The sequence below is a fragment of the Anas platyrhynchos genome, chromosome 1 (assembly GCF_047663525.1).
Source record: "Anas platyrhynchos isolate ZD024472 breed Pekin duck chromosome 1, IASCAAS_PekinDuck_T2T, whole genome shotgun sequence".
NCBI classification, from domain to species: Eukaryota; Metazoa; Chordata; class Aves; order Anseriformes; family Anatidae; genus Anas; species Anas platyrhynchos.
Window position 1 is genome coordinate 167,520,327 of NC_092587.1, and position 19,847 is coordinate 167,540,173.

Genomic DNA, 19,847 nt, shown 5'->3' on the forward strand with positions numbered 1-19,847 from the left:
GAGCAACATTGGTTGGGGCTCCATGAGAGCAGATTTTAAAAAGGGAAAAACAAAACAAAGAAACAAACAAAAACACTGTGCAGCAGTAGCTGGGAGAGACAGTAGCTGGGAGAGAGAGGAGTGAGAAACAGCCCAACAGACACCAAGGTCAGGGCAAGAGGAGTGCAGGAGGTACTTCAGACACTGGAGCAGAAGTTCCCCTGCGGCCTGTGGAGAGGCTTATGGTAGCGTAAGTTTCCCCCCTGCAGCCCATGGTGTGCCACAGTAGAGCAGATCTCCATGCTGCTGCCCTTGGTGGAGCAGGTGGACCTGGCTGGAAGGAGGCTGAGGCCCATGGAGAGCCCCCACAGGAGCAGGCCCTGGGCTGGAGCTGCAGCTAGAGCTCCACTGGGAGAGGAGCCCACGCAGGAGCAAGGGACCTGGGGGGAGCTGCTGCCCATGGGAATCTGTGTTGGAGCAGTTTGCTCCTGACAGATGGGCCCTGTGGTATGGAGCCATGTGGGAGCAGCTCTTGAAACATAGAATCAAACCCACACAGGATCAGCTCTGGAAGGATGGCATCCCGCGGGAGGGACCCCATATGGTGCAGGGGCAGAGTGACCGTGAAGGAGCAGCAGAGACAAAGCATTAGGGACTGACTGCAGCTCCCGTTCCCAATTCCCCTTTACATTTCGGGGAGGAGGTGGAATAGGGTGGATGGGGAGAAGGTGTTTTTAGTTTGCTTTTAGTTTCTCCCTTAATTTATATTAATCTCCCTATGTTGCGCCAGTTTTACTTGTGATAATAATTGGTAAGTTATCTCCTTGTTCTTATCTAAACCCTTGTGCATTTTTCATCATATTTTCTCCCCCTTTTCCCTTTGTACTTGGGGAATGGGAGTGGTTGTGGTGGAGTTTAGCTGCCCATCAGGGTAAAACCAAAAATCCCTCCCACGGCATGCCATCCTTTCTGAACTGAGCCTCTGTGGGCTTTCCAGGGGCAGCAGCTCTTCAAGAACTGCTCCCACATGGCTCTGTACCACGGGGTCTATCCATCAGGAGCAAACTGCTCCATCACAGGTTCCCCGTGGGTGGCAGCTCCCTCCAGGCCCCCTGCTCCTGTGTGGGCTCCTCTCCACGGGCTGCAGCACCGGCCCGGTGCCTGCTCCTGCAGGGGCTCTCCATGGGCCGCAGCCTCCTTCCCAGAGGCTTCTACTCTGGTGCCCGGAGCACCTCCTCCGTCTCCTTCTTTACTGACCTTGATGTCTGCTGGGTTGTTTCTAATTTCTTGTTCTCTCCCTGCTGCTTTTGTGCAGCATTTTAACTTGTTTTTAAATATTCTTTCACGGAAGCAGAACCGGTGTTGCTTATTGGCTCACATCTGGTAAGTATTTAATCCCTTTTGGAGCCAACCAGAACTAGTTCTTTCTCTAGTAAGAGGCAACTTCTGGACTCTTCTCCTAGGGGCCACACCCGCAGCCTCCCTGCTACCAAAACCATAACATGCAAGTCCAACACATTGCTACATTGGAAAAGGACTAAAATATCTATGTGGTTTATGTCTAATACACAGATTCATACCATATAACTTTGCATTGTTTACCTAAGAACAATTATTTTCCCACAATGTCATAAAATTAATAAATTATTTTTATTCTGAAGTTTAAGCTTTGAAATTGCATTTGCTCCAAAATAAGTCAAAACTATCTCATCAGAAAATGCAAGTTTTCAGTGTGGGTTTACTATATATTCACTTTACTTACAGAAGATATCAAAAATCAGAATAATTTTACCTCCAGAAATAGATGCATTGTTGTTTGTTCGTTTGTTTAATTTTAGCATTATGTGAAACAAGGAGCAAAGAACTATAAGGAAAGACCTTGTGCTTTACAACTACTCATGTAATATATGTTGATGGAAACATTTTATAAAATCATCTAATATTCTGAATAAAGAAAAATGGTTAGCGTTTTAACATTACAGAAATAGAAATTACTTATCCCTGCAGTTAATCTTACAATTTTGGAAATTGCATTCTTCTATAAAAAGCTCCATTCTTTAAATGTTCTGTGGGTGCACATACTATTTATACCTTCAGCTTTCACTTAAGGGAATGTCACCTACTTTTTCAAACTGATACAGTCATGTGAGCACAAGTGTTCTCAGCATAATTGTGATTGTGGCAGACATCAACCCTTTAAAAGATCTTCATATCAGTTTTTTATAAGCTTTGGAAAAATTGTCCATTTTCCAGAAGCATAACTGGACTACTGTGAACTTGTTTTAACACAATAGAAGATTAAATAAATTACGTTTGTAAATCACTTTTAATCCACAAGAAACCACTGTCTTCTAAAACTATCTGATTTCTCAGGGTCTCACTGCAACCTTTTTATCAAAAATCTTGTAACATGGTCTTCCTTCTGCCTTTTTGTGCACCTTAATTTGAAACTAGGGGAGTTAGCAAGTCAAAATATTTTAGACCTCTTGCTGTAAAATGTAGTAATACAGGAGTAAAATTCCCTCATTCTGAGTATGGAAAAACAATTTTAAATTATTTCCATTGCCCAAAAGGAGTTAGTTTCATACTATCATCATACAAGAAGATACAAGATATCCCAATTTCAGGTTATAGACTCTCTGAAGTAAAGAGGAAGCACTGCCAAACCATCTTATTAAAGACTTTTGAGATACAAAAAGGGTGGAATTCATCTGATCTCATATAGATATTTATAATACATATGCCTACATCTGAGCTAGTCACGATAAGCTATAATTACAGATAATGCAAGGAAATGAGAACTTATCTGCCTCATTATTCATCTCAATTCAGTGATGAAAGAAAACAAAACAAAACAAAACAAAACAAAACAAAACAAAAACACATAAAACACGCTCAAAAAAACTTTCTGTCTCTATTGTAGTACACTAGATTCTCTCCAGATGTACTACAGCTACCAACCTTTTGTTGAATGGAACTCATGAAAATAGGTGAATATTCTTTGGTGTAGACATAGAAGAACTGAGTGAATGTGGTTCTGGTCCTTAACTAGCAGTTCATCGTTATCAGATGTGAATGATGTAGACTTCAGTCCCTGGTTCACTTAATATAAAACAGATTTGTATTTCCCAAATCCATTTGTAAACGTAGTCTTTTTCCGATACAAGGACCTACATATCTGTGTCATAGAAGTAGCTAGTAATACCAATAGTCTCAAAACCCAATTCTTATTTTTTAAAATAATTTTAAAAATAGTTATGTTTAAACAAATTGAAATAAATGTTTCCTTCTTCATCTCTCTTAGGGGATGTCAGATAGTGTAACTGTAGAAATGGTTCTACTGTTTCCCTTGTTCTTCCAAAGCTACAGTACATCAGAAAGAACAGTAATAAAAACAAAAAATTAAAAAAAAAATAAAAAGGTAGACAGATGTCATCCAAATGCAAAAGGAGAACTCATTTCCAACTGTATTAAAAGGACTTGTGAAGTAAACTGAAGTCATGACATTAAAGTAACAAACACTGATTTGGCTCATCGAGGGCAGAAGACACTCCAGATTTTTATAAAGTCTGTGAAAAAAAAAAATCAGGATTTGAAGAAACACAAATGTATTGTATAACTGGTTCCTATAATGTTATCTCTTCAAAACAATAAAAAATTTAGTTGTTTCATTATTCTATTCTTTTTTGTTATTGTTGTTATTTTATGTATTTTATAAGGATAAACTATATCTTACCAAATTTCTTCCAGGAAAGTAGATATCTAAGCCAAATGAGAAGACAAATGAGAATATTGCAGAAAAGTGGTAACAGTGGTGGCTTTTCTTCATGATAAGTTAGAGAACCTTGGAACTATTTCTAGAAAATAATAATATTCATTTATTTGCTCTCCCGGGAGGAAAGAGAATTTAAGTTTATATTGAAAAGCTATTAAAATACTTTTCAATTAATTAAAAATAACTAAGACTTTTCTGAGTTTTTTGAAGTTAGTGAAGGATGGGAGTGCTTACTACACATCACAGAGTTTTGTCCATCACCAGATTATCCCATGATAGTTATTATAATTATTAATAATGTATTAATTTATAATGTGTTTAGCAAATATCATGGTCATATACTCACTGAATTTTCAAGAACAAGAATGTTCACCACTCCTGCTGGATTTGGTTTGTTCAATTCTTTGAAGTGTTTGTGACCATCTGGCTAGTGCTGCTTAGATTCTTCAGTCACTCTGAGAGTCTTTCAGGGACTTCTTGGTGAATCCTATTCAGACTAGCATTAAATGACAATTAATAAAGCATAGCAAAGCTAAATTATATTTGTTTATAGATTACTGCCCAAGGTTTAGCATAAAAGAAGACATTTAATTTAAGGTGCAAAAGAAATAGCAATATTCTGATACCACATATTTTATGTCCTTTCTTTCAAAGTAGCATTTGAAATTCAAAGACCACTTGCATAAGTTAACTTAAAAGTAAGTTTTCATTCATTAGTGTTGTTCTTTCTGATGCATGAGACATGAAAAACTCGTCTCCTGCCTAGCGAACTGCTTAAGCACAGATATAACTTAAAGCACCCAATCATGCCCATAAACTAGAATATAATTACGAACATTAAAAAGAAACACATAATTAAGTTTCCCACTGGATGTGGAAAGAAAATGTCATGAACAAAGCTCATCTGGAATTTAATTCTTCATTATTTGTGCAACATGTCATTCACAACTCAGCTTTCCTTACTATATGAAAAAATAAGCATAAGATTTAAAAGGTCAGAGTATATGAAAATTCAGCTGTTAGTCCCAGAGAACAGATGGGAACATCTATTTTAAATTGGTAATTTGGTGATGTTAACTGGATTTAAAGAAATTTGGAATCACTAAACCCTGATTCAGGAACAAAATAAGACATAAGTGATTTTTACACTACTACCTCTTGTTTCCACTATTTTTATATCATCTTATCTGAAGGAAGCTGTAGATAACACAATTGAGCCCATGTAATACCTCACCAGAACGGAAGGTCACCTTTCTTTTTCTCACTTCCCCCATATTCTCTCCTATTTTTTTTTTTTTTATAGATGCCTTTTGTGCTTGGTTAAATACATAGTGAGCTGATTCAACTCATTAATCTGGCAGGAATTAGCTTAAGCCTAATGTTTAAAAATAAAAAATAAAAAAATGCTGATTTAACAAGCCAAAACAACTACCTGGACAAGGTGCACAAACAAGAACAGGAGAAGGGAAATTCAGAGGGACTGCCACATTTGTTGGCTGCATGTTAAGTCATCATAGCTACATAGTCTGACCACACCCTGAATGACCTTTTCCAGCCCCTGTTCTGAGAAGGCAACTGAAACATGACCTTTACATTAAATAAATTAAAAGTTCATCTGAAATCTAGGGACTTTTCAATGTAATTAAATTAGTCTCATGTTAAAGTGTCTATGCTTCATTCACATAAGGGTAAAATGTTTGTATATTTGTGAAGTCATTAATAACAGAAAGTAAAGTAAAAGAAATTATTTCAAAAGTAAAATAATTCTGTGGGCTTTTCTTCATTGAAGACAAAGCAGATGTATTTAGTCTTTAATTTTCATTTATTTATTTTTTACTGTGCAGTTGCCAGTATTCATATGTACAGGAGTGTGAGAAATTCACAGTAACAAATGTGGCAGTTTATCTTTCTTTTTAGCATCAACAGTGGGGAAAAATGCCTAAGGGTAAAAAAGAATGTGAATTAGGCCTTTGTCATCTACAGTTAGCTTCAGGCTTTTTAAAGAAAGCAGGATTTGACAGAAGTGTAAAATGATGAAAATCTGAAGTTTATAGCCTGAAAGCTTATTGACAGAACTTGCAGATTCAGACTTCAAATCTCTAATAATTTCTAGTGAATTATGGTTTGTACTGATGATTCTAGTCAAATTAAATAGATTTTTCTGTGATCAAATGCTGTTCTAGGAAACAGAGTGTTTTCAAATTAGCCCTTATTTGCTATTGGTATGATTCATCCTGCTAAGGTGAATATCAATTTTCAGTCAACATTAGAGATCCTTTTGGAAGGACTGCTTGCTTATTTTGGAACTTGACTTTCAAAATTAAAAGGAAATCCTTGCAGAATTACTGTTGATCTTGGAGTGTAAAAATCTCTTACACCATGGTTTGAGAGTGTAAGAGAAGAGTGCCCTCATTGCAAAGGGCAGAACAGGCATCACTAGAATTTTTGTGGAAAACAGCCAATAGATGATGACACTGATCTTTCCTGAAAAGTGAAACTACCTACCCTTCACTGATAACCAGCAGAGTTGTGCAATGTATCAGCTTTCCCATAGCCATTAAATCTGTAAGTACATAGGTTCTGACATTGTGGGCTTTAAAAGCTTTAAAATGCTGTTTGCCACTGAAAGTCAAGCATCCATAGTTCAGAATGCCCTGGCTTTATATTTATCATTAACATGTGGAATCCTTTGCAAAGAGATAAGCAATATGATCTAGTCTAAAAACACATTGATAGAAAATAAGATTGCAGAGTTAAATACCAAGAAGTCAGGAAATGGCAACAAAAAAGTGGTAGGTGTAACCTTGATTTTTTGTTTTTATACGTATGCATTGTGAAACACACTTCAGTGCTATAATCATATCCTGTTGTTTCAATAAAACCATTGTCTCATGCATTGCACAGTTTGGCCCTGCAGACTGGAAACAACAACAACAAAATCAAAACAAGAATTCTATCTTTGTTTTTCAGTAATTTATTAGAAGATATTCCTTCTTACCTAAGCAAAATGATACACTTCACCAGCTATGCAACTTTTTTTTTTATAATAAAAATCCTTCTATTTATCTGAATACATACATATATCATCTTATGCATGTTTGTATACATATGTGTGTCCTTCATTTCACAGAATCACAGAATTTCTAGGTTGGAAGAGACCTCAAGATCATCGAGTCCAACCTCTGACCTAACACTAACAGTCCCCACTAAACCATATCCCTAAGCTCTACATCTAAACGTCTTTTAAAGACTTCCAGGGATGGTGACTCCACCACTTCCCTGGGCAGCCTGTTCCAATGTCTAACAACCCTTTCGGTAAAGAAGTTCTTCCTAACATCCAGCCTAAAACTCCCTTGGCGCAACTTAAGCCTATTCCCCCTCGTCCTGTCACCAGGCACATGGGAGAATAGACCAACCCCCACTTCTCTACAGCCTCCTTTAAGGTACCTGTAGAGAGTGATAAGGTCGCCCCTGAGCCTCCTTTTCTCCAGGCTGAACAATCCCAGCTCCCTCAGCCACTCCTCGTAGGACTTGTTCTCCAGGCCCCTCACCAGCTTCATCGCCCTTCTCTGGACCCGCTCAAGCACCTCGATGTCCTTCTTGTAGCGAGGGGCCCAAAACCGAACACAGTACTCGAGGTGCGGCCTCACCAGAGCTGAGTACAGGGGGACGATCACCTCCCTAGCCCTGCTGGCCACACTGTTTGTTATGCAAGCCAGGATGCTGTTGGCCTTCTTGGCCACCTGAGCACACTGCTGGCTCATATTCAGCCAAGTAAAAAGTAAAAAATTTACTAAGCAATACTGAAACTATGACACTATTTCCAAAAAAAAAAAAAAAAAAAAAAAAAACACCAAAAAAAAAAAATGAAAGCAATTTCAGCATTATACTTTTCCTTGTTTCGTTGCTACGTTGGAGGAACTCAGAGATTCCACTATAGCAGGCTGAATTAGAGGGTTACCTTCAGGTTCATGATCCATATGGACTAGCTGACAGTTTTCTAGTTGTGTTCTGAAAAAGAACATTGGTATTTATTTGACAACCTTGTTCTGGAAATGTCAAAGTTCTCTTAAACTATGGGCTTTCCTGGTTCCATTCTGATATATACACACTCTGTGAAACAGGACAAAGTGCCCAGTAAATCACAGGAATTATGCTGATAAACAGTGGCACTATATTTCTTATGTGTCTGTATAAATAAATGCTGTTTATGGAATAACATCCTACTAGCAGTGTAGTCAAAGGAAAAACTATCATTAATTTCAGTAAGACTGTGGTAAGCTTTTTGTTGAATATTCCCACATGGTTTGACCGTAATTTATATTGTGAAATTACTAGGAGTTCTTATCTTTAAATATAAATTGCTAAGATGTCATCTAAGATTTTTATTCTTCCATATAAACCACTTAAAAATTTAGTACACATTCAGCAAAAATAAATATTGATTTCTATCTATGAAAGAACATTTAAATGTGATAAAGTATCACAATACTATATCTATTTATAAGAAAATATCATGAAGGATGGAGAAACAATAGTTCATCTACTAAAGCTTTCCTAGAACTGGTGAATCAGCAGTGAGGTATTTATCCTTCACCTTTTTTGTTTGTTTGTTTGAAGTCAGTTGTATCTACAACACTGTTTTTCTCTGTGATTTCATCATAAATTGTTTGAATGTCTTTATCCCTTTATGTGTCCCCCAGAGGTCTTACTCTGTAATTCTAAGCAACAAGATATTTAAAAGCAGAACTTTCTGGTAAAATATGTCTATGTTGCAGTTATAGTATAACATACTTTTCCAAAAGGTGGCGAAATGTCAATCTACATGAAAGCATAGTGTTAAATAGTTGGAAAAAGAAAATTTATAAGGAAAAAACACACTTTAAACTAAATCATTCCAACTCAAGCATGCCTTTTCAGCTTCATTTCTTTTTGTTGCATTCTTGTGCCTATCTTTCACTTCCAGTTGCTTATGCAGATTGTTAGGTATTTGGGTCCAAGTCTGATCTGTCTTCAGTTGTCTGTTGTAATAGAAAGCTGTTCACGTGAGTCTGAGTCCAGACGTGGACCTATATATGCATTTTGATAAAATCCTCAGTAAATCAATTTCTGTGCATAGAAAACAAACTCCAATTAATGAAGAATGACTGTACAGATTTTCAAAAAGGAACCAGAAAACATTAAGATAATGAATCATGCCTACAGTACAGTTTCCTGTATGCTTCCTTTTGAACTCTGAAGAACGCCTACCCAGTCTTTGAAAAGTATTGAATTACAAGTGCATTTTAGTATTGTAAGAGCATGGCCCACAAGATCATTTTATCCGTAAGAGAAGAACATGTTCCCTTCATTTTTTAAAAGAAATTCTTTATATATTTTATATTTATTAAAATATGTGCCAATATCTTTGTCTCTGGATGCATTTATAATTTAAAAGCACTTCCTAATTAGACGTACAGAGCAGGTGCCAATGCCACTGTCATTCTGTTGCTCTAGAACAGCAGTTATCGACTTATTTCTTGAGCTTGAGTGCTAAAAAGACAGTTGCAAGCAAGAAACTGTAATGGTTGTCTGTCTTGGGTAAGACAAATGAAAATGAAATGTGAAGTACACAAAATGGAGAAAAGGCATGACAGATAGTAAGTACTGTAAAGGATATATGGACTGATAGAGTGCAGTTGTTGATTAATTTAGACTGTAAAGAAAAGCTTGAAAATTGTTTGTTTGTTTTGTTTTCTTTCCGCTTTAAGTCTCCACAAATATTCAGTGAGCTTGACAGTAGCATGGAAAACATACTAATCATTTTTGTGGATAGCTATTCTAATATATACCAGAACTCACTAATGAATAACAAAGATAGGCCTATGTAGCAAAATTCCTTGATATAAAAACTGAGTTCAGAAATCAGTCAGACTCAGATCAAGACCTACAGGTTAGGAAGACTCTACCATGTTAAAAAAAAAAAAAAAAAAAAAAAAAAAAGGAAATCATGAATAATAAGGTAATAAGGGAAATTATTTCATCCTCATTATTTCATCCTCAATAATAGCAGCCACCAGTCCTGTCCTCTGCCCCTAGCTGAAGTACAAATATGATCAGTAGCTTTAATAGTTAATGACTTCTGATCTAATATTGTTAGCACATTGACAGGTTCAGAGAACTATAAGAAGTACCAAGAGTTGTCAAAAGTCACTCAGATTACTCAAAATCTTGAGAATACAGACAAGACTGCAAAACTGCTGCTGGTAGAACTTGAAATGTTCAATTATACCCTTACGGTAGTAATTTTCAAGCCATCTGTGCAGAGGTATATAGCGAACAAAATAATGTAGCAGGAAAAATGGTAACTGAAAATAGACAAAGGTGCTAACTCATTTATTATTTTCACGCATTGCTTAATATATTCCTAAGTATTCTGGGGAGCTGATCAAAGGAAGAAAAAAAAAAAAAAAAAAAAGAGAGAGAGAAAAAAAAGAAAAGAACTAGAATTTCACCTTGTGTAGAAATGTTTTTAAACAATTTTCTCACAAAGATTTGTTTATGAATTCCCATTAAAAGCAATACATTCTTGGGCAAGCCAATTAAGATAAGTGACCAAAATTATCTTTAAGATAAGTAAGCATAACCTCCACTTGGAGGAAAAAGGCAATTGTTACGATCACAAAGACCACATTTAACAAGAAACCAGGCCTATTCACAACTACTACTACTAATAATAATAAAAATAATTGGAGAACACAGGTTTTACAACACTGTTAAAGAAGCAGAATAGAGTCTTTCATCCAAGCATAATCATCTATAATGTTATCCTCCTACATTCCCTTTACAGTTAAAGGAGTGAAACATGCATTTTTCAGGATTGATGTCTCACATTACTATAGACACCCAAATAATCCGGCATGCCACTCCTTCCAAGTGCCCTTTTCCCCCTCATTTGACTTTAATGGAGTCAAGGATGAATACCTCATATTTGGAAGCCTGTACTTTAGGTGTCTAAAAGTAACTGAGAGGAACTGAAAGTGTACAAAGCCCAGTTTAGCCTTTCTAACAGACCTAGCTGCTAACTTGCTAAGATTACAAGGAATTACAGCCAATCTTAAAATGAAGTCCATATGATTTATTCTATTCTATAATAAGAAAGGGGAAATACTCTTTCATTTGCATAATAAAGGTTTTGCAGAACTATCTACCAGTACTTCAGTATGATAAACTATTATTGAAGTTTCAACATAAAAACAAGTCAAAATCTTTGCAAAGCCAACAATACAAGGCACATTCTTGCTGTGTATAAATAAGCAGAATGTAACAGTCCATCACATAGGAAAACCTGCCAAAATTAATTGTGCTACATGAGCAGAGAAGGTCAGAGACAATCTGTTCACATTTGTCATCAGTTTGTCGAGGGTTTTTTGTTTTTTTCTTTTAACCACAAAGGAAGCATAAATACATAGACAAACACTTGGATACCTAAAACTATAAAAGTGGCACAGTTTATCCCACAGCAAATAAAATTGATGAGATAACTTCTCCTTTATACAATGGTCTCAGTTCAAAGCAGAAGGAACAAACTCATTTAATGTAAATTGGCATTTCCGTACTGAAGCAAATGAAATACTTCTAATTTTTCCTGCAATAGGAACAGATCCGATTATCCAAAAATTCTTTACCTATCCTGAGATAATTTTATGTTCATATAATAATTTCATCTCCTTTCTAAATTCTGGAATTCCTGTTCAGATTATCCTTCCTGAAAACTTTTCATTTTATTTCACATTATTTTCTCACATTACAAAGTTTAGTTTAACCCTGGTAGGCAGCTGAGCCCCACACATCCACTTGCCCACTCCTCCACAATGGAATGGGGGAGAAAATCAGATGTCAAAAGTGAGAAAACTTGTGGGTTGAGATAAAGATAGTTTAACAGGTAAAGCACATCTGTGAGCACAAGCAAAGAAAAATAAGGCATTCATTCACTGCTTCCCACTGGCAGACAGCTATTCAGACATTTGCAGGAAAGCATTGCTCCATTACATGTAATGGTTATTTGGGAAGATAAATGCCATGACTTCAAACATCACACCCTGCTCCTTCTGCTCCTTCTTTCTCCCAACTTTTACTGCTGAGCATGATGCCATGAGGTGTGGAATAACCCTTTGGCCAGTTTGGATCAGCTGTCATGGCTGTGGCCCCTCCCAGCTTCTTGCACACTCCCAGCCTTCTTGCTGGCAGGGCAGTCCAAGAAACAGAAAAGACCTTGAAGCTATGCAAGAACTGATCAGAAATAATTAAGACAGTTGTTTGTTATCAACACTGGTTTTGGTCATAAATCCAAATCATAACACCTACAAGCTACTGTGAAAAAAAAAAAAAAAAAAAAAGATTTCTGTTGTATACACTTCAGGGTGTGCTGAACAATTTGTGTCAGTTTGTAGTTTTCCCATATGACTATAAATTTATTTTTACTTTTTGAAATACTATTGTGAATATTTTCTTCTTCACATTTCTCCTCAGAATTTCTTGTAATACTGGCTATTTAATAGTCTAGTAGTTAAAGTGGGTTAAAGGCAAAGATGATTAGTATATAATAATGATTAGTATCTAAACATCCATGCTCTTTGTTGTCACTCTTTCTCAGATGGTTTTAGCCATATCTGACCAGTGTTAACATATATAATATTTTCAGGGACTGTTCCCAGTAGTCATTTTGAATGTTGCCACTCTGTTTTGTTAGGGAATAAACTAACGCATATGGATATAAGGCAGGTTCATGCCATTTTGCTTTAGAACAAGAGATTAATCTTTTGTCTAATTTATTTAATGTAGTAAGTGTAGTCCTACTTCTGCCCCCCAATAATGTGAAAAACACTGTGCATTTTCCACTTCTTGCTTATGATAGTTTGCTTTGTTCCCTCATATTACAAGGTGCAAGGACCTCTTCCAACAACTTCTCTCTGACTGCAGTGCAAATATAAAGGGTACAACATAAATTAAAAGAAAAGATTTATTCAAAAGATCAGTAAAATCTTTAAATTCACATAGAAAAATGTCAATACATGCTAAAGATCACATTAGAGTTTGCCACCAGTTGAATATCTTCTCTAAAATATCCACAAACTTAATTTTATTTCTCATTCCTATGAAGCTTCTCTTATAAATCTTCTTAAGTAAATAGAAAAAGTTCTACTTATAGAGAAGTTCCACTGAAAGTATGAAGCTCCACTTGTTCACCTGAATGCTCTTTCTTTTTTCTCTTATCCTTTTAATATTTTATTAAATTTAAATGTTCAGGCCAGGGACCATCAGACCTCTTCAGGCCACTTGATCTCTGCTGAAACACTCCCACTTTTTTCAGGGAACTCTGATGATCCCTTCCTTTGTTTTCTTTTGTAGTTGTTATTACTGATGTCTATTTGTGTGTGTGTCTGTGTGTGTGTGTACAGCGAATTAGGTATGACTGAAAAATAAGACAATTTAAACATTTGATTCTCTTCCCCAAAATCTCATTCTCTTCCCCAAAAGTTCAGCTTTTGAACTCAGCAAATATAAAGTTACACGTCATTTCACACATGATATTCCCTTTCCTTTCCGTTCTTCCCTCTAGCCCTTAAACCAAAAATGAAGCCATGAATGATATATTTTGTTACTGTTTGTTGGGAAATAATCTCATCCTAATTCTCGATTCATGAACTCATTCATCATTTTCAGTATAACTGCATAATAACTGATGTGTAAGGAAAAAAGTAAAAAGGGTATGTTAAGCCAATGAATTAATAATGTTTGTTGTATTTATAAATTCTGTTTTGAAGAGTCTCATTTACCATTTACCATTCTTTGCCAATTAAATTAGAGTTCCATTTTAACTTCACTTACCATCTTGTATCCTCTGGAATTCAGGGAAAGATTTAGTCACCTAAATTTGGGTCAATATAGGCGTCAGTTCAGCACTTAGGACCATTTGAAATTTCCTGACCTCCAACTGCTAGTGCATGGAACCTGCATCATATTTTCAGCTGCATGTGGATACCTCGGATACTGGGCATCTACAAGTATTTTAGATATCATTGTAAACCTTAGGAATCTATCAATGAGCTAGATTTTTTAAATCTTTTAGGAAATTTAAGCCTTAGTTGCATAACAAAACACTTGAAGTCTCAGAAGTTGTTGGTTAAAAAGTAAAGTGATGTTACAGGAAATATCTGGAAAAATTCTCTTACTTCAGTTGTAACTACAAAAGAGGCTGAGAGGTTAAATGCATAACATTTGCTTTTAATCCAGAATGAATTATTCTTGAGTAATCACTAGAACACAGGTGTTACAAAAATTGGGGCAGTTATGCAGAGTATATGTTCACCTATCATTTACTTGTACTCATCATATCTACTGAGTCTGATTTGCATTTCTGTATAGCTTCTGAAGGAAGCATTACAGGTCTTATAGCAAAATATTACAGCCCTTCACAAATCCTGCAGGACAGTGTTACATGTGATTGAGTCTTATAGGATTACCTCACAGTCATCTAGAAATCCCTTTAATCCATCAGCAAATCCTATAGGATTGTTTTGTAAAGGCATAAAGGGACAGCTCTGACCTATCCTGCTTCTCTAACAAAACAGTTCATTCAAGATACAAGAATCACATTCACAAGTTCCTGCAATGTTAGTGATATTTTCCATTTCAGTTCAATAAATCCCTTTGTTTGTTTTGTGGTTTGAATTCAAGCATGGGGCATTGGCAAAGGTTTACAACATCTCAAATTATTGAGTAAATTAAGTTTGTTTGCTCTATATAAGATTTTAAAAATGTAATCCTTTGTGAAGTTGTTTTAACTGCAATATGAGTGCCAAACGTAAATCAAAATGGTCCTGCTAATACTTAGAAGCATCACCAGATTGAACCCTAATTTATATTTATGAGATCACTAAATAAATTTCCTAAATACTACAAATAAATTCATCTCCCATAAATCCTTACTAGAAAAAATAGGTTGGAGGGGCTTTAAGCAACCTGGTCTAGAGGAAGGTGTCCCTTCCAATGGCAAGGGTTTTGGAATTAGGTGACTCCTAAGGTCCTTTGCAGCCCAAACCATTCTATGATTCTATGATTCTATGATTCTATGATTCTATGATTCTATATCCTCATTGACAAACTTATAAAGTACATGTTAGATAAATAGACAGTGAAGTGGATTTAAAAGTTTCTGAACATCTGGGCTAAAAGGATTTTTACAGTTTCACAGAATTTCTAGGTTGGAAGAGACCTCAAGATCATCGAGTCCAACCTCTGACCTAACGCTAACAGTCCCCACTAAACCATATCCCTAAGTTCAACATCTGAACGTCTTTTAAAGACTTCCAGGGATGGTGACTCCACCACCTCCCTGGGCAGCCTGTTCCAGTGTCTAACAACCCTTTCAGTAAAGAAGTTCTTCCTAACATCCAGCCTAAAAGTCCCCTGGTGCAACTTAAGCCTATTCCCCCTCGTCCTGTCACTAGGCACGTGGGAGAATAGACCAACTCCCACCTCGCTACAGCCTCCTTTAATGTACTTATAAAGAGTGATAAGTTCACCCCTGAGCCTCCTCTTCTCCAGGCTGAAAAAGCCCATCTCCCTCAGCCGCTCCACATAGGACTTGTTCTCCAGGCCCCTCACCAGCTTCATCGCCCTTCTCTGGACCCGCTCAAGCACCTCGATGTCCTTCTTGTAGCGAGGGGCCCAAAACTGAACACAGTACTCGAGGTGCGGCCTCACCAGAGCCGAGTACAGGGGGACGATCACCTCCCTAGCCCTGCTGGTCACACTGTTTCTGATACAAGCCAGGATGCCGTTGGCCTTCTTGGCCACCTGAGCATACTGCTGGCTCATATTCAGCCGACTATCAACCAGTTCTCCCAGGTCCTTCTCTGCCAGGCAGCTTTCTAACCACTCCTCTCCCAGTTCTGCTTGGGGTTGTTGTGCTCCTGGTGCGGGACCTGGCACTTGGCCTTGTTGAACTTCATGCAGTTGACCTCAGCCCATCGGTGCAGCCTATCCAGATCCTCCTGCAGAGCCTTCCTACCCTCAAGCAGATCGACACAGGCACCTAACTTGGTGTCATCTGCAAACTTACTGAGGGTGCACTCAATGCCCTCGTCCAGATCATTGATGAAGATATTGAAGAGGACCGGCCCCAGCACCGAGACCTGGGGAACACCACTAGTGACTGGCCTCCAACTGGACTTGACTCCATTTACCACGACTCTTTGGGCCCGGCTATCCAGCCAGTTTCTAACCCAACGAAGCGTGCGCCAGTACAAGTCAAGAGCAGACAGTTTCTTCAGGAGAATGCTGTGGGAGACGGTGTCAAAATCCTTACTGAAGTCAAGGTAGACCACATCCACAGCCTTTCCCTCATACTCCCAGCGCGTCACTTTGTCATAGAAGGAGATCAGGTTCGTCAAGCAGGATCTGCCTTTCATAAATCCATGCTGACTGGGCCTGATTGCCTGCCTGCCCTGCAAGTGCCGCATGATGACTCCCAGGAGGATCTGCTCCATGAGCTTCCCTGGTACTGAGGTCAAACTGACAGGCCTGTAGTTCCCTGGGTCTGCCCTCCAGCCCTTCTTGTAGATGGGCGTCACGTTTGCTAGCTGCCAGTCAACTGGGACCTCCCCCAATAGCCAGGACTGCTGATAAATGATGGATAGTGGCTTGGCCAGCTCCTCTGCCAGTTCTCTCAGTACCCTCGGGTGGATCCCATCCGGCCCCATCGACTTGTGCACATCCAAGTGCCGTAGCAGGTCGCCAACCAGTTCTTCGTGGATAGTGAGGGCCACATCTTGCTCCCCATCCCCTTCCACCAGCTCAGGGTACTGGGTATCCAGAGAACAAACGGTATTGCCGCTAAAGACTGAGGCAAAGAAGGCATTGAGCACCTCCACCTTTTCCTCATCTCTTGTAACTAAGTTTCCCCCCACATCCAGTAAAGGATGGAGATTCTCCTTAGTCCTCCTTTTTGTGTTGATGTATTTATAAAAACATTTTTTGTTATCTTTAACGGCAGTAGCCAGATTGAGCTCCAGATGAGCTTTGGCCTTCCTAATTTTGTCCCTGCACAGCCTCGCTACATCCTTATAGTCCTCCCTAGTGGCCTGCCCACTTTTCCAAAGACTATAAACCCTCTTTTTTCTCCTAAGATCAATTGTCTGTTGAGCCAGGCTGGTCTTCTTCCCCGCCAGCTTGCCTTTGGGCACGTGGGGACAGACTGTTCCTGCGCCGTTAAGATTTGCCTCTTGAAGAGCGCCCAGCCTTCCTGGACCCCTCTGCCCTTCAGAACCATTTCCCAAGGGATTCCACCAACTACTGTCCAGAGCAGCTCAAAGTCAGCCCTCCGGAAGTCCAGTACAAAAGTTTTACTGGTCCCCTTCCTGGCCTCGCCAAGAACTGTGACCTCCACCATTTCGTGGTCACTCTGCCCAAGACAGCTCCCGACAATCACATCCTCCACCAGTCCTTCTCTGTTCTTATCTTATCCTCTCTTATCTGAGACCTCAGATACCGGTCTCAGTCTCCAGGGCCTCAAACCTGTTGCGTAAGGGCACCTGGGAAGGTGGGGCCAGAAGGGGAGGGCATCACCTGCAATGTCGAGCAGGGACCTGTTTCCATTCCTCCTCAACTCCCCTCCCTCTGCCCGACTGCTACAGGGCAGGGGGTCCACCCCCATTTGGGGTGTTTCACCTCGATACCTCTCCTTGAGGCCCTGCAGGGAGTCACTCCACAAGTCTATCTCCCGCTCACACTCCCTGATGGCCCTCAACCTCTCCACTTCCTCCTTGAGCTCCGCCACCATGCGGACCAGGTCATCCACCTGCTCGCACCTCACGCACGCAGTTTCTCTGCCTCCCGCCGATGGCAGCAACAGGCTCAGACACTCCCTGCATCCGGTGACCTGAACTGCTGCATTTTTTAACGGGTAGTCGGTCTGGGTGTGTACCGACTTCCTGGAGAGTGCACCATGCCTGGTGGAGACCATTATCACCTAGCTAACAGCTGTCATCAAGGAGGTGTTCGTATGGGCAGGGGAAGCGCTCTGCCCTTCCTGCTCGCCCTGCCTGCGCGAACTGCCACGCTAACTGCCGTGCCACTCCCTTCTGACGCGCCACGCCCTGTTTGCCCATCCTGTTTGCTGCACTCCTGGTCGCTCGTGCTCCCTAGGGGCTGCTTTTGAACGGCTGGGGAGGGGGCGCTGCTGGCTCCGCCTTCGCCTCGTCAGCCTCCCTCATGAGGGCTGCCGGGTCCTGGCGGCTCCCTGAAGTAGGCTCGATGCCAGAAAATTAGCCCTGCCTGGCCCGATCCCCCGCTCCGCTGCAGAACACGTCTGCCCCAGAGCCGATCGCCTCGGCTTTGACCAGTACCTCAAAGTCCATCTGGAGCCCATTCATTAGTGGTGTACCCAGGGGTAAATAGAGGGACAATTACTGTTTAACACCTTGGTGATATAACAGCAGGCACCCTCAGATAATTTACAGACAACAAAAATTTGTGAAAAGTGGCTGATATTCCAGCTGGTTGTATTGCTATCAGCGGAACCTCAAGCTGAAGAAGTGGTCTCACGGGAATCTTATGCTGTTCAAAGGAAAATGCATCCTGGACCTGGGAAGGAACAACCCCATGCACCAGTATGGTTTGGGGTAAACCAGACAGAAAGCAGCTTTACAGGAAAGATCATGTTTGTCCTACCTGACTAGTTGAACACGAGCCAGCAATATGCTCTAGCAGAAAATATGCCAATAGCCTCTTTTGCTGCATTGGGAAGAACACTGTCAGCAGGTCAAGTTTGGTGATTCCTCCTCTCTGCTCAACTCTGGCAGGATACATGTGGGATGCTGCTTGCAGTTCTGAGTTCCCCAGTAAATGAGAAAAAGAGATATACTGGAACAAGTTCAACAAAAGTACATAATTATATTTGGGACTGGAGCATTTTTAATACAAGGAGAGGTTGAGACAGCTGGGACTGTTCAGCCTGGAGAAGAGAAGTCTCAGGGATATTTTATCAAAGTAAATATCTGATGGGTGGGATTAAAGATGACAAATTCAGTCTTTTCTGTGGTGCCCTAGTGACAGGGCAAAGGACAAAGGGCACAAACTGAAATACAGAAATTCCATGAAACATGAAATTATTTTTTCTTTGCGTAGCTGCTCAAACACAGAAAGAGTTTTCCCAGAAAGCCCATGCAATATATTCCCTCAGAGACATTCAAAACCCAATCAGACATCATAGGCCTGTATTATTATCAGGAGAAAAATATGATGATTTGAGTACCTATATATATATACACATATATATATATATATTTTGCTAGGATCTACATTTTCTGCTCTTGAGTACGAAATTATTAGTAGTCATTAATTGCAAATATGTACCTTTGTTCTAAAAAGTATATAATCTAATTTATATATATTGGGTTTTGTATAAATGCTAACTGAATAGTAGCATAACATTCATCGTTAGGGAAGAGACTGTGTAATTAAACAGCAATTATAGGAGAAAGTTGGCATGAGAAAGAACCATGTGAATTAATACAGCTTGATATTCAGTGTTAACTGCTATTTCTTTAAGTAAGAAAACCAAAATTTTAAAAAGCATTCATAATCAACTACAAATTAATTTCTGTAAGCTTAATACATCGTATTTGGTCAAGATGCATCTTTTCAATTCTTGTAAAAATATTTCAGCAGTGAATATCTCTAAAGCCTCGCTTTCTTCTTAATGACAATGGGCTATATTCATATACGGAACAGCAAAATTCAAAACATTTTGCAGCAAGAACAGTTATTTGAATTAATTATGAGATTAGGGAGACAACATAGCCTCAGAGGCTGTAAAATCAGAATAAGGAGAATTACTTTAAAGTGACTTATATTACTATAAGTTTAATGAAATAAATGCAATCAAAACACTGTGTACCAGGTAAGAGTCTGATATTGTTTGTAATTTTCATTCCTCTTCTAAGATCAGTTTCTGACTCCATATTTAATATTTATTAAATCACCTCTACTCTCTGAGTATTGGTTTTCACTTATTTATAACAAAGAGGTGTGTACTTACCTTTTCTGA